The 21,356-nt window shown below is 39.3% G+C and overlaps 1 protein-coding gene and 1 long non-coding RNA gene across 5 annotated transcripts in view; one reads left to right on the top strand and one right to left on the bottom strand.

The window, feature by feature from the left end:
• Positions 1-21,356, top strand: part of TENM4 (teneurin transmembrane protein 4) — a 2,707,421-nt gene that overhangs the window by 1,144,358 nt on the left and 1,541,707 nt on the right. For all 4 annotated transcript variants that reach the window (XM_070274304.1, XM_070274303.1, XM_070274305.1 and 1 more), the window contains one exon: positions 19,826-19,889. The gene's annotated coding sequence lies outside the window, so the exon portion shown is untranslated. The remainder of the gene's footprint in view (positions 1-19,825; positions 19,890-21,356) is intronic.
• LOC106783416 (uncharacterized) lies at positions 1,084-15,513 on the bottom strand. The gene is made up of 4 exons (XR_001381184.3): positions 15,261-15,513; positions 7,482-7,512; positions 5,529-5,646; positions 1,084-2,978 (listed from the first exon to the last, which is right to left on the bottom strand). It is a non-coding gene; the product is annotated as an uncharacterized lncRNA (long non-coding RNA).

The following is a 21,356-nucleotide window of genomic DNA, read 5'->3' on the forward strand; positions in this document are numbered from 1 at the left end:
AAAAGCATTTCAGTTTGTTTTAAATGCAAAGCTTTTCAAATCAAGTATGGAAGCCATTCTTCAAATGCCAAATTGCCTAGAAGTTGCCATCCTTTGGCCTGCTCTGATACACAAAAATCTCATCACATCTGGCAGAAATGAGAAATCGTCATGTATTAAAACAAGCTGTTTACCCATTGTAAAAAAGAGAATCACTACAAAATCACTGGGTGAAATTGAAGGCTAAGAACAAAATCTCACAAGATATCAAGATACGAATGATAACTTGAACCATTTTGCTTTGTTAGATAAGATTTGCAAATACTTGGAGTTTAATCAGTACTCTAAGCTCTAATATTTTACTTGTGTCTCTATTTCCAACAGATGGTCCAAAGTCAAAAGTTTGAGATGTATAGATGTGAAATTGTGGCATAGAGCAGGGATGGAGTGTGGAGTTTCCGACTAGAAAGGACTAGAGGGAAGCTGCCCCGGGAAGGCTGGGCACTTTGTATTGACATTGTGTGTTTTTTTGGTGTGGCTTGAACAGGTGGTGGCAGGACTCTGACAAAGACCAAAGCCTTTGTTCCCACTCCCAAATCATTTCATGGTTGTGGTCATTAGAAAGATTAAAACAATTTCCAAAATTTACTAGGTGTGTTCGTGTTTACGTGTTGTGTGTATGTCTGTGTTTGTGTCTGTGTATGTGTATGTATTAGGGGAGACAGGATTATACCTGGATGGCATTTTACAAAGTAAATTCATGTTTATTCTCTTATGCAATCCTGAAACTTACCCTGGGAAATGAGGAGGACCTATTTTACAGATAAATATAAAGAGTTATGCTGTGGCTAAAAGACATATGCAAGGTGATTCACCAAGTTTTTAGCATAGCTCGAACTGAAAACTACATTCTCCATCCACAAACTTGTCCTGAACCTCTTCTTGTGTCTATACTTCAACCTCACAGAGTTGTTGAAGGATTAAATGAGAGCACAGTTAAACACATGGCACATTCTAAGTGCTCAAAAAAATGACTATTAAAAAACATTTCTTCTTTCTGGGCTCCCTCTAATGTACTAGATTGCATTTTCTAGAACAAATGAGTTTTTTGTCTGTTATCTCATTTATTAGATCCATGTAGAGAGTCTTTGAACATACTATACCTACTTTGTACTTGACACACTGGTTAACCACATCAACTAAGTCTTTGTTCAGGGTTTGTGCTGCCTGCTAATGCCATTGCCACTAGCACAAGTCAACCATTCAGCTTACGGAGAGAAAAATACACCCATAAATACATTCTACATACAAACAAACAAACAAGCAAAGAAGAGATAGTAAGGGGCAGCAGAAGAGAAACAGCTGCTGCACTTTGTCATTTCTCTCTGTCTGACCAAGCAGGATCGTCTACTGGGGGACTGTGGTTAGTTCCTTTAGCGGTTGATAAAGATGGCAGGTGGCAGGCGAAGGATGAGAGTTGAATGTCGATTGCAGATTTGCATGTCTAGTTAGGTTTACCATCTCACCTGCTGCTGAATTTAATTCTCACTAGGGTGACCAGGCATCACGGTTTTCCAGTGCTGAGGGCTGTCCCAGGATGCGGCACTTTCAGTGCTAAAAACAGAGAAGTTCTAGGCAAACTGGGACAACTGGTCACCCTCTGCCTAGCCCAGTTTATTAAAACCCATGACCTCAGGTCTCACTGGAAAGCTCTTCAGCTGCCTGTGCTGCGCAGACTCAGCCCAGCCTTCTAGAAGCCCAACACAGGACTCTTCTGCACGAGATGATTGGTTTCCTGAGTTATATTCTTCTCCTTCACAGCCCTACAAAATTTGCAGGGAGAAAAAGAGTTAATGAATAGATAACCCCATTTAAAATTTTCTCCCATATTTTTCCTTAAACTTTGGCACCTGCTACCACTTGTCTGCTAGCAGAAAACAAAAGGAATCAAAAAGAACAAACAAATGTTAATGAGAAAGCTCAGAAACAGCTGAGATGCTTAGTTTTCAACAGCTCTCTTTCACCATAAACATGTAGACACATACTTTTGATTGCCTCCTGCATATTTATAACATGGTTAGATCTTTTTGACAATAAACCTATTCCTACTTCTTCTGGTAGACTGGAAAAGTAAAATCTAAAAATAATACTAACGATGCTAAGGTTTAGTGAGCCCCTACTATGTGGTAGGCACTGGACTGAGCATTTTAATCAGATTAATTTACTCTTTATATCAACTTTACAAATTAGGTATTATATCCATTTGACACTTGAGTGAAATGACGCGCAGAGAGGTTAAGTTATGTATCCAAGGTTAATCAAACAGTTGGTAAAAAAGAGGGAGCTGTGTTTTGGAGCCCAAATAGTCTCAGTGGTCCACGCCGAGAGCCCACGCTGCAGTACACTTCCTAGGGGATCGCTTTACATCGTCATCTTCAGGTCCTTGGCTGCCTGCACAACCATGAGGACCAATGGCCTGGCAAAGAGTCTCTGTCTAAGCCTTCAGTACCTTTAGTCTTTGAAAACTGTGAGCATAGTTCCCTGTGTGTTGGGAACTCTGAGAAGAGATTAGTATGGAGAAGACACAAGTTCTTTATCTTTCTTTTCCCATATTTCTTGAAAAAATGAAGGTTCCAAAGAAGCCTAAACTATACAATGAGAGTCAAATTATAAAGTCTTTTCAGGGACATTGCCTATCCCCCTGCTGAAGGACAATGAAATGGGCATATAGTCATCAGAATCAGAGAGCTTCAGTGATCACTGTTTTCATGATGTTTCAACCGGGTGAAGTTACTTATCCTTGCCAAGTCTCAGTTTCCTCATTTGCAGAAAGGATGGCACAATATGCAGCACTGCCTCCCTCCTGAGGGTGAGGCCTCCATTTTTCATCTCCTGACTTTGCACCCTACTTGGTTACCACCTTCTTCATAATCAAGATAACTGCAGAGCACCCTTTCTCCCAGACAGAGCTTTGATCCTGAGTCCTTGTGTGTTTCTACCTTGGAAAGAAAAAAGAAGGGAAGTAACATTTAATGAGGGTCTGACACCATACATCAGATGCTGCAGAAGAACTTTATTATTTCATGAAGTCCTTATAGCACTCACAATATGCGTTTAGTTTTATGTAATGGAAGTTCAACCACAGTGGTTTAACCAAACGGCAATTTTAATTTTCTCCTGCAACAAGAAACACTGGAGTTGCGATATGGCTGTTCAGTCTCCATCGTTGCCTCCGTGTTCCAGACAAGAAGAAAGAGAAGATCAAAGAGCAAAGGATGAATATCAGCTGAGTCTGTCTGCAATTGGAAACTTTTCTCCAAAGCTCCAAGGAGTGACTTTTATTTATATCTCATCATTATGAATTGTGTCACAAACTGCAAATGAGGCTGGAGAATTTGATTGTTTAAGCTGGGCATATGGCCACCCTGAACTTAATTAGGTGTTTGTTAGCAAGGGAAATGATGAAAGTGGATAGGGAGGAAGCTACTTGAAAAGTCTCTAGCAGCATGCTCCAAATTCAGAAAGCATGCAGTGATTTTAATTATCTGTGTTTACCTGTGTCAGAGAGTTTAAGAAGCTAAGCCCAGGTAACACAGTCATAGATCTCCTCTGTCTACATCTTTCCACTTTGTTACATCTTTCCTAAGGGTCATTGCCCCTAACAAAGCTACTCCTTCCTGAAGAAGTTTGAAGAGGGAAACATCTTATATTTTTCTTGCCTCATCATGATGGAGGGTTTGGAAATACAATTTTTGTGTGTAAATCATATGTTCCAGTCACCACTCCAGGTAGTAGTTTTCCCTGCCAAGGCTTCTATGCTCAGAAAAGCTAAGCAGTCCTTCCATGGCCTCATAACCAATAAGTGTAAGGGCTGGGGTTCAATGGCAGGTGGATTGAGTCCCTTCTCTTTTCATCACCTAGGGTAACCAACCAAGAGTATTAAAATTGAGTAGAAGGAATCCCAAAGATGGAACCACTTTCAAGATCTATAAGGGAGGAATTTCAAACATTGGCCTCACATCCTGGCCAGATGTGGATTATTTTCAGTGTGGTCCTAAATCAGAGAAGAAATGTGAGACAGAGAAAAATCTTTCCTGCATTTTCTAGTGCGTATTATTATAGCATCCCAATAATAAGAATCCTAACCATAATGTACGTCTTAACGCATTTCACGCCTATTACCTCTTCTTGGTTCATTCAACAACACTGACCAGTGGAACAAGCAAGGGCTTAACTTCAGAGTTTGAATGAAGAAGTGGTCTTTCAGAGTATTTAATGCAAAGGTAGCAGTTGAGATCACAGCCTTGAACCTGTGCTTCAAATATTAATTCTTTTGTTCCTTCCATAAACTCATCTCCAAGGTCCTTCATAAAGGAGCTTTCAGATGGAATATGAAGAGAAGCTGCACTTTGTGAAAATCATATTTTTTATTAAGCACCATCTAAGTTAATGTCTAATTTTCTTGCCAATCTTGTATGAGGAATTATACAAAATGCTCAACTTTTTTCTTAAAACTTTAGTAATCAACTTATTTATGAAAAAACAATTACACACTAATGGATCACTTGACACCTTCTTAGACTAACCTTCTACAGTAATTAGTGCCATTATATTAAAATTGGTAATTAATAGCTACTTGAGATTCACGTCAAACAATTTTTTTAAATGTGAAATATATTGAAAAGAAGTCTCATCGCTAAATCATCTTCTTGTCACCAGCATTATTGACAGATTTGTTGAGCACCTACTCTGAGCAAGACCTTGTAGCATATCCTGGAAACAGAAACGTATAGATCTACTAGACTGTAAGTTTCCTTGAGGACCACACTGACCACATGCCTTGCACATTAGCATGTGTTCAAATAGTTACTGAATTGACAAACAAATGAAGGAAGGAAGGAAAGAGGAATATACTCATGCATTTGGGGAAGAAGAAAGGCCTTCCTTTCTCTGCTAGTGTGTGTTGTAATGGTAGCCTGACAGAAAAGCTGCCTAACAAGAGGCATGGAGGCTTTGTCCCTCTCCTCTGTACCTAGCAGAGTATATGGCATTTGGATTGTACTCAATAAATTGTTGCCAGATGAATAAATGGATGGATACATATTTCTATACCATTAAACTTCTTCATTAGTCTCCTTCCTGCCCAGGGCCCTTGCTTTCAGAACAACTCTTCCATGTTTTGTCACATGTGATAGGTTGGAAGATTTTGAGATTAGCCCTTCTGCATGCGACTTCCTTGCAAAACTCTAGTCTTGCTTTCACACGCTGCCCTTAGTCCCCTCAACCCACATGGGCAAGGGAATTGGAAAGCAGATAGCATCATGAGGAGGCAGTGGTGTGTGGAAAGGATGGGCGTCCCATTCTTCTGCAGACTTGCTGATTCCTCGCTCTTCCTCAACGCTCTGCTATCCCCCTCAAAACCCCTTTGTCTTTCCCTAATTAGTTATGGATAAGAAAAGTAGATACGCCCCTCTCATGGTCTTGAATGAATTAACCCCTCACAAAGTCTCTTACTGTGACCTAAAAATAAAAGATTGCAAGCTGATTACCATCCTCATTATTAGAATCCAGGCATGGAAAATGGCTTCTTCTGGGATTCCTTTGCCTTCTTTGTCCAGGGCTAAATTTCAGAGCAGCAGACTGTTGACATAGTAACATATTTCAACGCTAAAGAATATAATGAAGAACACCAGGTGATTAGAATAGAAACCGCAGGTGATAAGGAGGAATTTAGTAGAAACTTTGACTTTTCTTAACTCTTAAGAAAAATGAACTTTTAAACTATTGTGGGACATTTCAAGTACAATCAAGGATGCCTTAATTTGAGGTTAAAATCTGACAGAAGTATATCCTTGTGAATAAATAAAGACACATGGACTATCCTAAGATGAATCATTAAAAGCAGAGGGAAACTTACAATACTTACAATAATCATATGAGAGAGGTACTACCATATCTGCCATATTTCATCAATTCTAAGATATATATCTTTTCACACTTGAACATCTTTGAATTTCAAATGGATGTTAAAATGTCTTGCAATCTCTGTGGGCTGCTATTGAAGTTCTTCCAAAGAAGTTTGCTTCCACTAGTCACATGGGGCACTATCAACCTGAGCCCATTTTCAATTTTCTACTTGAGAGTGTCCTGCCTTTTTTGGGAGGTAGGGAGAGTATAGTGGGAGTGCAAATCCAGAAGGAAAGCTGGCCTGAATACTTGTGGTTCAAGTTCTTAAGAGAGATTCCCCCATCTCTAAGATTGAGACATGCATACTTCCTGGATGCTTCTGATTATTTCCCTTACACTGAGGGCATAGACTCTTGGCCTCCCAAATCTATGCGGGGGTCTGCTATTATGCTCCTTAGCTTGGACAATTTTCTTAGTGGTACATAAAGTAACCGCATGCCAGAGATTCAGGAAGAACAGCATCATTATCCCCCTTATATCTACAAGGAAACTGAGGATTACAGAAGTTACTTTCCCAACATCACATTAAGGAGTAAAGTTGAGACTCAGACTCATTTCTCCCTGATTTAGTGAACTTTCTGGTACACCACCATTTACCAAGAAACAGCTTGGTGACTTCAGAAAAACTCTTCACTCCAGGCATTGATTTCCTCAAGTAAGAAATGAAAACGGGTTAAGCAGAAGAATTTAAAAACAAAGTAACATTTGTTGTTTACATATGTCTGATACAGATACTTACGCTTTTACAATCACCTATCAATAAAATTCACCCTAATAGGTAGGTTTAACTTAATCTACTTTTATAGATGATGAAATTAAGACAGACAGGTGGACAAACATGTTCAAGGTCGCAGACAGAGTTTGTGGTAGAACTGATAATTGAACCCCAGTAAGTCTGATCATGAGCCATGCTCTTCTCAGAACTCTTGGTCCAGCTCTTCCCTGTGAGACATTATTCCTTCCTGCAATGTTTTATTAACACAGTAATATTATTGAGGGGTCGTCCCATGGCACATCATCAATGTGCATTGTCCTTTTTGCATGCAGTTTCTTGGCTGTTAGTGGCTGCCTCTGTCCTCTGGCTGGATTTAGCCACATAGGCAGAGCCTAGACAGAGGGACAGGAGAATCCACAGGAAGTAAGATGACAGTGTTGGCTCTCAATCACTTGCCATTGTCATCAGAGGCTTTGCCCTCTCTGCTGCACCATAAATCCAGGCCGCTACTCCCAAAAGTTTGGGAGCTGTTTGAGTTCTTGGTTTCTGACTCTAAAGATGTTGACAACTCTGGGAGCTATTCTCCAGATTTTCCCTTTATCAGGAAATGTATTTTTTCTAAGAGTTAGAAGATTCCATCTGTGTTGACATTTCATAGTCTGCTTAAGAAATAGCTTGATTCATGTATCCATCCTTATTCATGGATGGGCTCTCCTCTTGGCCAGGCCAAGTCCCAGGCATGATACAAGTGGAAATGCAGAGCTCAAAAGAGATGCCCAAAACTAGAGGCAGGGGAAGGAAGGTTCTAAGAAGAACCTACCTGAGTTTGTTGTCTTTGAGGGTGGCTCCTTCTGTCAGAGACAGCATCATATAAACCAAATTCACAGATGTTGATGTATAAAATAAAAATACAAATGGATTAATCACAATGACAGATACAACTACCAAAAATTCAAATCAGCATAAACTCACAAACTCACCTCTCTTTGTGAGCAACTCTGCAAAGTAGTTAATAGAAGAATAATGAAAACAGAACAGAAGAAGGACTAGTAAAAGTGTGACCTGAAGTCATGTTCTTGCCTCACACTCTCTATCCCACTACAGACAATGGCTAAGAGTGGTTAAAGTGTGGATATTTGAATTAGCTGAACCAGGGTTGGAATCTCAGCTCTGTCACTCCTCACAATGTTGTCTTTAGCAGATACTCCATCCTCACTCAGCTTCAGTTTTCCCACATATAAAATAAAAATAATATCATACACACATGAGAATTAAAAGCAGTGTTGTATGTGAAGGAATTAGCATAGTTTTTGGCACACTATAGTCCCTTGGTTCTTAGATGTCATTGGTTGTAAGGTATATTCTCAAAGTTAATAGCAACTTTTCAAGCACACACACACAAAATAACACAATTGAATATGCATAGTGATCATAATATATTTGAGGTTGTTTTCAAAACAAAAAGCAATATAATTTTTTGAATCAAGGAAATAATGGTAATAAACAATCAATATATGGAACTCTTGTTCTTATGGTCATTATTATTACTACTGTTGCAAGTAGGGTGGTAACAGTCAATGTCCTTTGGTTGAGAACTCATCTTCCTGCACTGTACTAGGATGACCACTGCCTGCCCTCACTAACTTCACTCCATCTCATAAGAGATCTCCTGTCTGACCATGCTATATTTGTGTGTTTTGGACTGCTGTCTCTTCTAAGAACCTACTCAAAAACTTCTTCAACACATGGGAAAGGCTTCTCAAGAAATGGCCTAATCTCTGAGACATCCTAGCTTTGGGATTGTTAGTGGAGCATCCTGTTTTTGGGTAACATTTCTTTCCCCAAAGTCAGCCTTTATATGGAAAAATTTCCTCCTCCTGTGCTTCATTGGGAAATCTCCACTATCCCTAGCTTGTTGGTTGGTCTTGTTTGGAGAGCTAGGGCTTCCTGTTTGCACAGAATTGCAGATGCTGTGAGAAAGGCTGTAAACTAATCAGAATATGTGTTTCCTCCAATGTTCTCAAGGGAATTACAAGTGATAAGCTGTTCAGGCTATCTAAAAGGTGAATTTTAAAATTCATAAAATGAATGTAGTCCATTTCAGAAAGTTCACTACATAGATAAGGAAAAAATCCCCTAGGAGTGATGTCAGGATCATAGCAGAAGGAGCTCTTCCCTTAGACTCTTCCCACTAAGATATAACGAAAAGGACATTCACTAACAGAAGACATTCACACAACACAATAGACACCTGAGAGACCCATGCAGCCATACATCTTAAGGTGGAGGTGCCAGACCCACTGGCAGGCAGTGGAAGGATGTAAGAGGATCTCATCTCCCTGTCCTAATGGCAGCAACCTAGAGTGTGGGACCGTGTGCAGCTCTGAGAAGAGAAGGGGGAGGGACAGTCCTCCACAGGAACACTTTTGCTCTCCAAATTGCCTCGCAGCCCATGGGAAAGCTCCAGATTGAGGAAGCTAAGCAATTTCAGGGGTATATTCACCAAGCCTAGCAGCCCAGGAGGGCAGAGAGCAAGCACATCTGGTATCATGCAAATGAAAGAAAGTGCCCCTTCCCCCACTTACTGAACCAGCTTCACTGGTCAGCCAGAGCAAGGGACCTCCACCAGAGCACCTATGCATAGCATTTGTAAAGCAGTGGCAGCAAGAGGGTAAATGCAGACAAGCTCTGTAAACATAGCTCCCAAAGGACAGGTACAGCTGCCAGGGATTGCAGCAGGCCCAAAATACACAGCTCCTGCCCATCCCCCAGCAGAAGCAGGTGGAATCCATGCCAAGATACTACCACTATGAGAAGGCACAAATCCACCCCATCAAATAGTACGAAGTAGTATATTAATACTCCAGAGCAGAAGGAAAATGACAAGCACCCAGAAATCAATAGTGAAGGGACAGAAATTTATAATCTAAATGACAGAGAATTCAAATGAGCTATCATTAAAAAACTCAACTAGTTACAAGAAAACTCAGAAAGACAGTTCAATGAAATCAGGGATAAAATTAACGAATACAGGGAATTCTTTACAAAAGAGATTGAAACTATAAAGAAAAACCAATTAGAAATGTTGGAGATGAAAAGCACAAGGAACGAGATAAAGAAAAATCTGCATTTCTTAAATAACAGAGCTGATATTATGGGGGAGAGAATTAGCAAGTTAGAAGACAGAAATATAGAAATGCTTCAGATGGAGAAGGGGAGAGAATTAAGACTATAAAGAAATGAAGAAATTCTCTGAGAAATATCTGACTCAATTAGGAAATGCAGCATAAGGATTATAGGTATTCCAGAGAGAAAAGAGAGGGAGAAAGGAGCAGAGAGCTTGTTCAAAGAAATATAAGCTGAGAACTTCCCAAACCTTGGGACGAAGCTGGAACTACAAGCAAAAGTAGTTAAAATAACTCCTAACAATATTAATGCAAAAAAACCTTCTCCAAGGTGTATGTTAATAAAACCGGCAAAAATCAATGACAAAGGAAAAATATTAAGGGCAGCAAGGTAGAAGAAAATACCCTAAAAATGAACCCCTATGAGGCTTTCAGTGGATTTCTCAGCAGAAACCTTAAAGGCTAGGAGAGAGTGGAATGATATATTCAAAATTCTGAAACATAAAATCTTTCAGCCATGAATACTCTATCCAGCAAAAACAACCTTCAGATATGATGGAGAAATAAAAACTTTCCCAGATAAACAAAAGCTGAGGGAATCCGTCACCACAAGATCGACCTCCCACAAGAATTAATCAAGACGGCTCTCATACCTGAATAAAAAAAGAGAACAGAGTTACAAAGCCTTGAGCAGGGAGATAAATAGGGAGACAAAATCAGAACATTGCTGTTCTTTATCAGAGGAGGTTAGCAAACACTTAATTATAACAATAAAGATAAAGGGAAGGAAAACACCCAAAATAACTGTAATCATTTCATTTTAACCACAAACTCACAACACAAAATAATAAGTTGTGACAACAATAACTTAGAGAAGAGGAAGGGATGGGGCATGTTTAGACTAAGGAATTAAGAGGCTATCAGAAAATGGACTATCTGATCTATGAGATCTTTTCTACAAACCTCACAGTACCACTAAACAAAAAATCAGAACAGAGACACAAGTGAAAATAAAGAGAAAATTTACAAAACCATGATAGAAAACCATCAAACTGAACTGGCAGCCCAAAATGCATGGGAGAAGAAACAAGGGAAATACAGAACAAATGGAAAACAAGTGATAAAATGGCAGCATTAAGCCCCATATATTAATAATCACTCTAAATGTAAATGGATTGAATTATTCTCCATTCAAATGACACAGAGTGGCTGGATGGATTAAAAAACAAGATCCAATAATATGCTGCCCCCAGGAAACATCTCAGCCCTAAAGACAAACACAAGCTCAGAGTGAAGGGATGGAAGGTGATACTTCATGCTAATGGCAATGAAAGAAAGCAGGTGTTGCCTTACTTATACCAGACAAAGCAGACTTCAAGATAAACAAGGCAATGAGAGACAAAGAGGGGCAGTATATAATATTATATACTTATAAGAGGGCATAGCACTTATAAATATATATGCACCTAACACAGGAGCACCAAAGTATAGGAAGCAACTATTAACAGACCTAAAAAGAGATATAAATAGCAAGACAATAATAGTAGGGGACCTTGACACCACACTTACTTCAATGGATAGACCATCCAGACAGAAAGTCAACAAGGAAATAGTGGAATTAAATGAAAAAGTAGACCAGATGGGATTAATAGATATATATAAAACACCCCATCCACAATCAGCAGAAGATACATTCTACTCAACTGCACATGGAACATTCTCAAAGATAGACCATATGTTGGGAAACAAGGAAAACCTCAACAAGCTTAAGACTGAAATCATATCAAGCATCTTTTCTAACCATAATGCTAAGAAACTAGAAGCCAACTACAAGAAAAAAACTGGGAAAGTGACAAATATGTGGAAACTGCACAACATGCTGCTGAACAACCAATGGATCATAGAAGAAATTAAAGGAGAAATCAGAAAATACTTGGAGACAAATGAAAATTAAAACACACCATACCAACCCATGTGGGATGAAGTAAAATTGGTCCTAAGAGGGAAATTCACAGCAATACAGATCCACCTTAACAAACAAGAAAAATCTCAAATAAGCAATGTTAAACTACACCTAACAGAACTACAAAAAGAAGAAGCAAAGCCCAAAGTCAACAGAAAGAGGCAAATAATAAAAATTAGAGCCGAAATAAATGAATTTGAAATTAAAAAAAAACAGTAGAAAGGATCGATGAAACTAAGATCTGGTTCTTTTAGAAAATAAACAAAATTGACAAACATTCAGACAGACTCACTAAAAAATAAAGAGGGAAGGCTCAAATAAATAAAATTAGAAATGAAAGAGGATTCTGATGTACACCTGAAATTTATATCATGTTATAAACCAATGTTACCACATAGAATTAAACGATATTCTCAATGTAGGGGAAAAAAACAAAAAGAAATGATAGAGGAGAAATTACAATGGATGGCACAGAAATACAAAGGATTATAAGAAAATATCGTGAAAAATTGTATGCCAACAAATTGGACAATCTAGAAGAAATGGATAAATTTTTAGACTCATGCAACCTCCCAAGACTGCACCAAGAAATGGAGTATCTGAATACACCAATCACTAGGAAAGATATTGAAATAGTAATCAAAAAACATCCAAAGAATATAATCGAGGACCAGATGGCATCTCTGGAGAATTCTACCAAACATTCAAAGGAGATTAAATACAAAAAAAAGAAAATGAAGATGGAACATTTCCTAACACATTTCACAAGACCAACATTACCCTGATCCCAAAGCCAGACAAGTACAACACAAAGAAGGAAAATTACAGGCAAACAGCACTGATGTACATAGATGAAAAAATCCTTAATAAAATATTGGCAAACCAAATACAGCAACACATGAACAGGATCATACACCATGATCAAGTGGGGTTTATACCAGGGTTGTAGGGATGGTTCAACATCTGCAAATCAATCAATGAGATACACCATATTAACAAAATGAGGAATAAAAATCACATAATCATCTCAATAGATACATAAAAAGCATTTGACAAGATTCAACATCCATTTATAATAAAAACTCTCAATAAAATGAATATATAAGGAAAGTACCACAACATAATAAAGGCCATATATGATAATCCCACAGCCAGCATCATACTTGGTGGGGAAAAACTGAAAGCCATCCCTCTGAGAACAGAAACAAGACAAGGGCACCCATTCTCACCACTCCTATTCAACATAGTACTCGAGGTTTTGGCCAGAGCACTTAAGCAAGAAAAAGAAATAAAAGTTATCCAAATTGACATGGAAGAAGTGAAACTCTCACTGTTTGCAGACAATATGATTTTTATATGTAGTAAAAACCCTAAAGGATCCATTGGAAAACTATTAGAAATTATCAACAACTACAGGAAAGTTGTAGAGTACAAAATCAACTTACAAAAATCAGTTGCATTTCTATACACTAATAACTAGCAGAAAGAGAAGTCAAGAATACAATCCTGTTTACAGTTGCAACAAAAATAATAAAATAACTAGGAATAAATTTAACCAAGGAAATTAAAAACTTATACAATGAAAACTATAAGACATTATTGAAAGACATCAATGATGACATGAAGAAATAGAAAGACATTCCATACTCATGAATTGGAAGAAGAAACATAGCTAAAATGTCTATACTACCTAAGGCAATCTACAGATTCAATGCAATCCCAACCAAAACCCAATGACATTCTTTATGGAAACAGAACAAAGAATCCTAAAATTCACAGGGGCAACAAAAGACCCCAAATATCTAAAGCAATCCTGAGAACAAAGAACAAAGGTGGAGGCATCACAATCCCTGACTTCAAAATATACTGCAAAGCTATAGTAATAAAAGCAGCATGGTACTGGTACCAAAACAGACACACATCAATGGAACAGAATTAAAAGCCCAGAAATAAAACACTCATCCACAGACAATTAATCTTTGAAAAAGGAGCTAAAAACATACAATAGAGAAAGGAAAATCTCTTCAGTAAACAGTGTTAGGAAAACTGGACAGCCACACGTAGAAGAATGAAAGCAGACCATTATCTTTCACCGTACACAAAATGGACCAAAGATTTGAAGTTAAGATGTGAAACCATAAAACTACTAGAAGAAAAGATAGGCAGTACACTCTTTGACATGAGTCTTAGAAGGATCTTTTCGAATACCATGTCTATTCAGGTAAGGGAAACAAAAGAAAAAATAAAAAAATGGGACTTCATCAGACTAAAGAACTTCTGCAAGACAAAGGAAACCAGAAACAAAACAAAAAGACACCCCACCCACTGGGAGAAAATATTTGCAAATCATATATCCAACAAGAGGTTAAGGTCCAATATATATAAAGAACTCACATAACTCAACAACAAAGAAACAAACAGCCCAATTAAAAAATGGGCAGAGGATATGAACAGATAGTTTTCCAAAGAAGATATATAGATGGCTAACAGGCACATGAAAAGATGTTCAACATCTCTAATCATCAGGAAAATGTAAATCAAAACTACACTTAGATATCACCTTACGCTCATTAGAATGGCTATAATCACCATGACAAAAAGTAACAAATGTTGGAGAGGATATGGAGGAAAGGGAAGCCTCATACACTGCTGGTAGGAATGTAAATTTGTGCAGCCCCTGTATAAAACAGCATAGAGATTTCTCAAAAAAATTAAAGAATTACCACACAACCCAGCTATCCTACTACTGGATATCTATCCAAAGAACTTGAAATCAAGAATTGAAAGAGACTTATGCACCCCTATGTTCATTGCAGCATTATTCATAATAGCCAAGACATGGAAGCAACCCAAGTGCCACTTGACTGATGAATAGATAAAGAAGATGTGATATATATACAATGCAATACTACTCAGCCATAGAAAAAGATAAAGTCGCCCATTTGCAACAACATGGATGGACCTTGAGGGTATGATGTTAAGCAAAATAAGCCGGACAGAGAAAGACAAACACCATATGATGTCACTCATATGTGGAAGATGCACTAACACATAGACAAAGAGAACAGTTTAGTGGTTACTAGATGGAAACAGGGTTGGAGGGGCATTATGGGTAAAGGGGCACATACATATGGTGATGGACAAACAATAACGTACAATGGAAATCTCACAATGTTATAAACTATTATGACCTCAATAAAAAAAATCCCCTATATTATAAAACCCACTGTCTTTTTGATATATTTAATTATACTCTTTTTCCTAAGTATAACATAGTTGAAATTATATTGCATATATTTTAAAATTCTTTTTTTTGTTGCTTAATATACTATAAGCATTTTTCGACATTATTGCATAGAAACTCTGTCATACAACATGCAAAGCCCTTTATGTTCAGCATCTTTCTTTAGTCTCACCTCTCTCCACCTGATTTCATGCTCTATTCCTTCCATACGGAACAACACATAATTCTTGAAAGTTACCCCTCTTCCCAACCCACCTCTCACTCTACCTTCATCTGGTGTATCAGCCAGCTTGCCAGTAGGAAACAGAATTCGCTCATAACTGTTCAAATGAAGAGGCTTTAATGTAGGAACCAGTTATTGAATGTTAGGCAAGTTTAAGGGAACAAGAAAAGGATAATGAGGAAAAGAATAGTGAGAGGCTCAGAAACTAACAAGATGGGAAGTTCTTATCCCCCTAGGGCCAACTAGTTTGGGGCCAGCTGAGAACCAGAACCTAGAACCCTAGAGGAGGGGGCCTCCTGCCAGGAGCCGTAGTCATGGAGAAACACAACTCACTGAGATGTTCTATCCCAGCAGGGAGGAAGCAGGGTAGAAATGCCTTATGTCTCTCTCCCCCAACCCTCTTATTTCCTGTCAACATTTCCCATTGGCCAAACTCCAACCGGAAGCCACAGGGCAAAGAAGCACCAGTGCTACTTTCTGCAGACGTCATCCACTGGGGCACAGAGCAGCAGGCCAGAGAAGGAGAGAGAACAGACAGGGACAGGGAAGCCAAATAGAGAACAACCCTCACTCCTGCCTTATTCTGATTCATCCTCCTGGTTTCAGTTTAGATGTTACTTTATCAAGGAAGTGAGAATGAGCTAGTTTCCTCTCTTTATGCTCTCACTGCATCCAGTGTTCCATTTCATACTTGATTAAAATTACTTACAAGCCAGCACTATATCTTGCTTAGTATTATTTAACCAGTAACAAGCAGAGTCTTGCACATAATCTGCATTCAATAAGTATTGGTAGAATCTCCATTTCTAAAATCTTCATATATTTGTTCCAGGAGCTGGACCACAATTTACTTATCCTTCCTCCTTGCATTGCATTTTTTTAAATATTTAAACCATATCGTGTTCATAATTTCAGTGTTAGCCTTACTTATTTCTCTAGTTTAGTTGTAAACTCTTTGAAGGCGGAGGCTATGTCAATGCACAGCTCTCTCTGGCTGTCTCTACTTCTAGCGCACACACGTGAGCAGTTAAGCTTTGGTAGCGGCCCCTCCTGAAAGCCCACCATAGCAGGTGCAGCAGCCCCACCCACTGCCTGTGCCCAAAGCGCCTGCTGTTCCTGGGAGCTGAGTTCAACGTGGCCTCCAAGGACTCTTCTCCAGCTCCCGGCCTCTCTGGGGCTCTGCTGCCTCCCTCAATCCTGCCTCCATGGGGTTGGCCCTCCCTTCGTCGTATCCAGCTCCATAAGACACTACCCCACCTCCTTACATACACACATACCCTGGCATGGAGGAAACATCCATCAGAATTGCTGTTTTGATATCAACAAAAGGTTGACATTTGGCTGGGATCAAACAAACAAAGACAACACCTAAAGTGGTCAGGTGTCTCCAATTTTCCAAAAATGTCTCCATGTTCTCCTCAAAGCCCCTACCCCAACACCTCTCTGCTCACATGCAACAGAGGCCCTCCCTCTTCACAGAGAAAACAGAAGATTCACTAGACCAGAGGTCCCAAAGCCTTGTACCAGCAGAACTTACCACAGCCCCACCTGGCACCCACTGCCCTCTCCCAGCACTAGGCAATAATCTGCCCCCATCTTTGACCTGTTCCCCCTGCCAGCTCATTCTCTTCTACTAGACTGCGATGATTCACACTGAATGTGTCTCTCTAGGAGATTTGGTGAAAGAGAGACAGAATGAACAAGGCATTGGGAGTTTGTAGGTTTGGCTTTCTGCTTCTCTTCCTCCACTGACTCACTAAGAGACCCTGGACAGGCGCTGTCCCTCTCTGGGTGGTTCTCCTTCTATGATAGGACACACGATTTCTATGGTCTCATTCAGTTCTCTCCAGTGGTTAAGGACTGGGTTCAAATCCTGCCTTGATTATATGTAAACTGGGCATTCTCTGTCATTGTATTTTCTCTTTTGCTCTTCAATTTCGTCATCTTTAACTTGGAATCATTAAATTTAGTTCACAGAGTTTTGTTGGGATTAAATAAAATCATTTGGTAAAGTAGCTGCTTAATAGAGATAGTGGTGAGCTGGTCATAGATGTGGTTGCAATAGTAAGAGGGCTCTGTGAGGATATTGTGAGCATGGGCATGGGAAACGACAGGAGAGAGAACAAGGCGGGGGAGAAGGAATCTGGGAAGGAGAGAAAGGAAAGAGGGAAGGGAAGAAGAGAATGAGGGGACAAATGGACAGAGAAGGAAGAGTTTGGAGAGAGAGTTTATAGATAGGTAAGAAAATACAATTTAAGTCAGTGCTTTCCAATTAGAAGGGCCAAGCTCCAATTTAGCTTCCTAAACTTTGAGGCGGGTGACTTTAGCATTTAGTGAAAATGTGCATTATAAATAGGCATGTAAATGGCTCAGCATGGGGGCTTGAAGTTGGAGGCAGCTTTTGGCAGAGGTAATAATGAAGTGAATCCTATTAGTGATGGAAAGGCAATTAAGAAAAACATCAATGAAGCCCCAGATCTGAGCATTCAGCTGAAAGATTGGGATTTTGGAGGAAAAAAGGTTAAACACTGGGAGGCTGTTTATAATGACTTTAATTAGGTCGAAAATGAATTCTTTTGCTCTTTTTTTCTTTCTTCATTTGCTTTTTAGGTAACAGCGCATCTGTAACAACACTGAGGTGCACTTGTCAATTGCAGGGATCATGTGTAGGAGGCATTTAACGAATGACAGTGATTTCATGGTTTAGTTATGCTTCCTACAAGAACATAAGTGTTCCAGCCATTTTGGTCAACAAACACCTCTAGATAGACCGTACAATTTGTTAATGAGAAGGACTTTTGTGCGACTTAACCTTATTATCAGGGCACTTACTCCCTAGCAAGTCTCAGACTGAAAATTGCCTGCAACCCCTAGAAAAATGTAACATGTCATGGATTTTGGCAAGTCAAATTATTGTTAAAGACTGTGATTTGAGAGACAAGAAAGCCCACGTTGCATGTTGACATTTAGGAACCTGGTAGAATGGAGGAAAGATATTGTATCAATTACCTTTAATCTTAAAATTCTGTCTTCTTTGTTGATATCAACAGAGAGAAGCATCTATTATTATTGTTATAGCCATTATATCACGTGATAGCTGAAATTTACAAAGCAATGCATCTTATCTCATTCTATCTTTGAAAAAAGATTTCGATCGAGGTATTAATATCACCATTGGATATATAGGGAAACTGAATCTACTGCAGGTGAAGTGATTTGCCCAAAGTCACAATAGCTAATAAATGGCAAAGTCAATACACAAACTGAATCCTTATAAGCCTATTGTCCCCGTTCCCTCTGCTGTACCATGGCTGACTCAGCTAAGTAACAGCTGGATGCACCTTAGTGGTGACTCCATCCAGCAAGTGAGCAGATGTCTAGTTTAGCATGTTGCTTTCCTGATGCAGTTTAGTGTGTAGCTAGATACAGCCCAACTGGAGTCCAGTGAGCAGACCTTAAGGGGTATAATACAGAGGAAGAATGGGTCCTATTGCAGTATTTTAATGTCACTGTGGATCATAAAAGGATTTTATTATCACAATGATGGAAAAGCATCACTTATTTTTAGTTTTGAAAGTAACCTGGAGGTTGGACAACCTTCACCCAGTTGGTGGAGAAATTTCCATGGCAACTGATTATTAGGCAGAGATTGATTTCAGAGGCAGGCAGTCTACAGAGCGCTGATTTTCAGCCCTGACTGCACATTAGAATCATTGGGGTGCATTTAGAACATACTGAGGCCCAGGTTCCACCTGCGGAGGTTCTGATTTAATTAGTTTGGAATATAGTCACGGCCTCAAGGATTTTTAGGTTACTCAAATGATTCTAATGTGCCACTTGGCTGAGAATTGTTGTTATAGAATGTGATTTTTAAAGATTGTATATAGTTTATGTGGTTTTGCTACCTGGGAGAATTTCACGGGGTTTCAGCTCCCTCCTCTTTCTTTCCTTCCCTCCTTCTTCCTTCCTTCCCTCCCTCATTCCTTTCTTCTATCCTTCTATTCTTCCTTTCTTCTTCCTTTCTTTCCTTTCTTTTGTGCACCCTTTTCCTCTCCTTTCCACAAATATTTACTGAGTGCTTATTTTGATACGTTGCCCAGTGTCAACCCTACCACCAGCATTGTAGTTTAAATCTCATCATCTCCAGCCTGGAATATTTGCCAGCTTTCTAACTGGCCTCCCTGCCTCCATTTCTGCTCCCTACAACCCAGTCTCACACAGTTGTCAGCATGTTTCTTCAAAAGTGCTTCCCTGCTTAAAACTTCTCAGTAAATCTCTTTGGTAATCACACAGAAGATAAACGTGAGACTTCATAGCACGGAATACAAAGCTTCTGTAATCTGGCACCTCTTTGTCTGTTCACTTCATTTTAAGTCTCAAAATGAGGAAGAGACACAGAGATTGGAGCACAATAGGAACAAAGACAAAGCTGTCTTACTATCTAGGACAGTACAGGTACCATTCTGCCCAGCATTTCGTGAAACACTGGACTGAGTTTTGAAACTGGTAGTGCTAAGAAATAAGCCAATGATTAAAAATGCTTAGGATGGGCCTGAAACTCAATCATTAGAGGCAAGTAAGTAACAGCCATTAATCATTCTCTTGGCAGAAGCTGCTTTTTCTGAAGGAGTGAAGAGGCGGTTGGAACACTTGATCTTTCCTTCCGGTAAAAGGTAGGAGCAATGCTGCAAGTGAGAATTCTTTGGCATCTGAATTTTTGGTTACTTTGTCTTCCTTTTAATTTATCTCTATACCTTTTTATTAGAAAATTTTAGAATAGGTTTCTCACAAAGCACTGAACTTTCATATTCTGTTGTATTCCAGTATTTTAAAAGAGAAGATGAAATCTCTCTCTCTGGGTAACAGCACTGGTCGTTGAAAATTACGGTGTTTGAGCTGAATCTTGACTGCCTTAGAGGGAAATCCATGATGTGCTCAGACTTGAGGGGAGGGTTCATTGCATGGCTTGTTGGGAAGAGGCTAAAGGACACCAGTCTGCATCCTAAGGGATTTGGTGACTTGTGTTTGGTCTGGACAAACTTTGACATCAAAGAGAATCTGATCTGAAGTGGAGCCGTTTTTTAAAAATCGCATTGCTCTAAGTGGCAGCAGCTGATCTTGAGTTTGAAGTTAAGGACTGGAGACTGTGGGCTCCAGGGGAGGAGGCCAAGCCTGAGTAAAGGACTCTGATCCTAAAGAAAGGAATTAGAATAAAACTAGCAGAAGAAGGAAGAAGCTCAGTCATATGTGTGCTTTGAACAAGGCAGGAACTGGAAGAATGCTTAGAGGTCAGGTTCCCTAAACCCGTCCCCATCTCTGTATCAATCATAGGATGGAAAACTAATTCTAAATCCCATTATCTTGGGAGGCCTGAGGCCACTAACATACTCCATTTAGTGATTTGTAGCATGGGGCAAGTTAATTTTCTTTGCGTCCTGATGTCCTTTTCTATAAAACAGAGTGGGTGATCGCAGCACCTACCTCACAGACCTGGGTCCTGGGAAAGTGAGGCCAGGCATTGCCATTGCTCCTTTCAGTGACCAACTGGCCACACTGAAAGCCTCGGGTAAAATTGCTTCCATTTGTTGATGTACATTTTGATTGTAAAATATTTCTTAGAAATAATCCTACAGTATATCATACAGTATACAGAAACAATAAACAGTGTAAATTGAACATTTGTAACATCAGTTTTCTTTCTTTTTACACATTGCCTTTCTGAAATGCCAAATCCAGCATCTATCCTCAGTGATTTCTGTATATTTGTATGATTTTGTTTTCTAAGAGTTGCTTCTTATTTATGTTGTATGAGTGTCAAGTTTAGGTCTTACTTTTGGTTTTCTTTAGGTAAGTTTTGGACGTTTTTACCGTCATCAACAACTTCCATCCGGAAAAGAAATGCAGTCAAACGAGACTAGATTTGCCACAAATGCTATATAGATGGCATATGAAACTAATAGCTCCGTGTGTTTGGGAGTATTTGTGATAACTAACTACTCAGCCAACCTAAACAAATGTGCTCTGACCCTTAGAAAGCAGACAGGTACTGTCAAACCACCCTTGCAGGTATAGAGTATGCTCCTAAAATTCACCCAGGCTGGAATTGCATTGCTACTTGAGAAGACAGGAAAGCCTACAGC

Source organism: Equus caballus, chromosome 7, assembly GCF_041296265.1.
Source record: "Equus caballus isolate H_3958 breed thoroughbred chromosome 7, TB-T2T, whole genome shotgun sequence".
In the NCBI taxonomy this organism is placed as follows: Eukaryota; Metazoa; Chordata; class Mammalia; order Perissodactyla; family Equidae; genus Equus; species Equus caballus.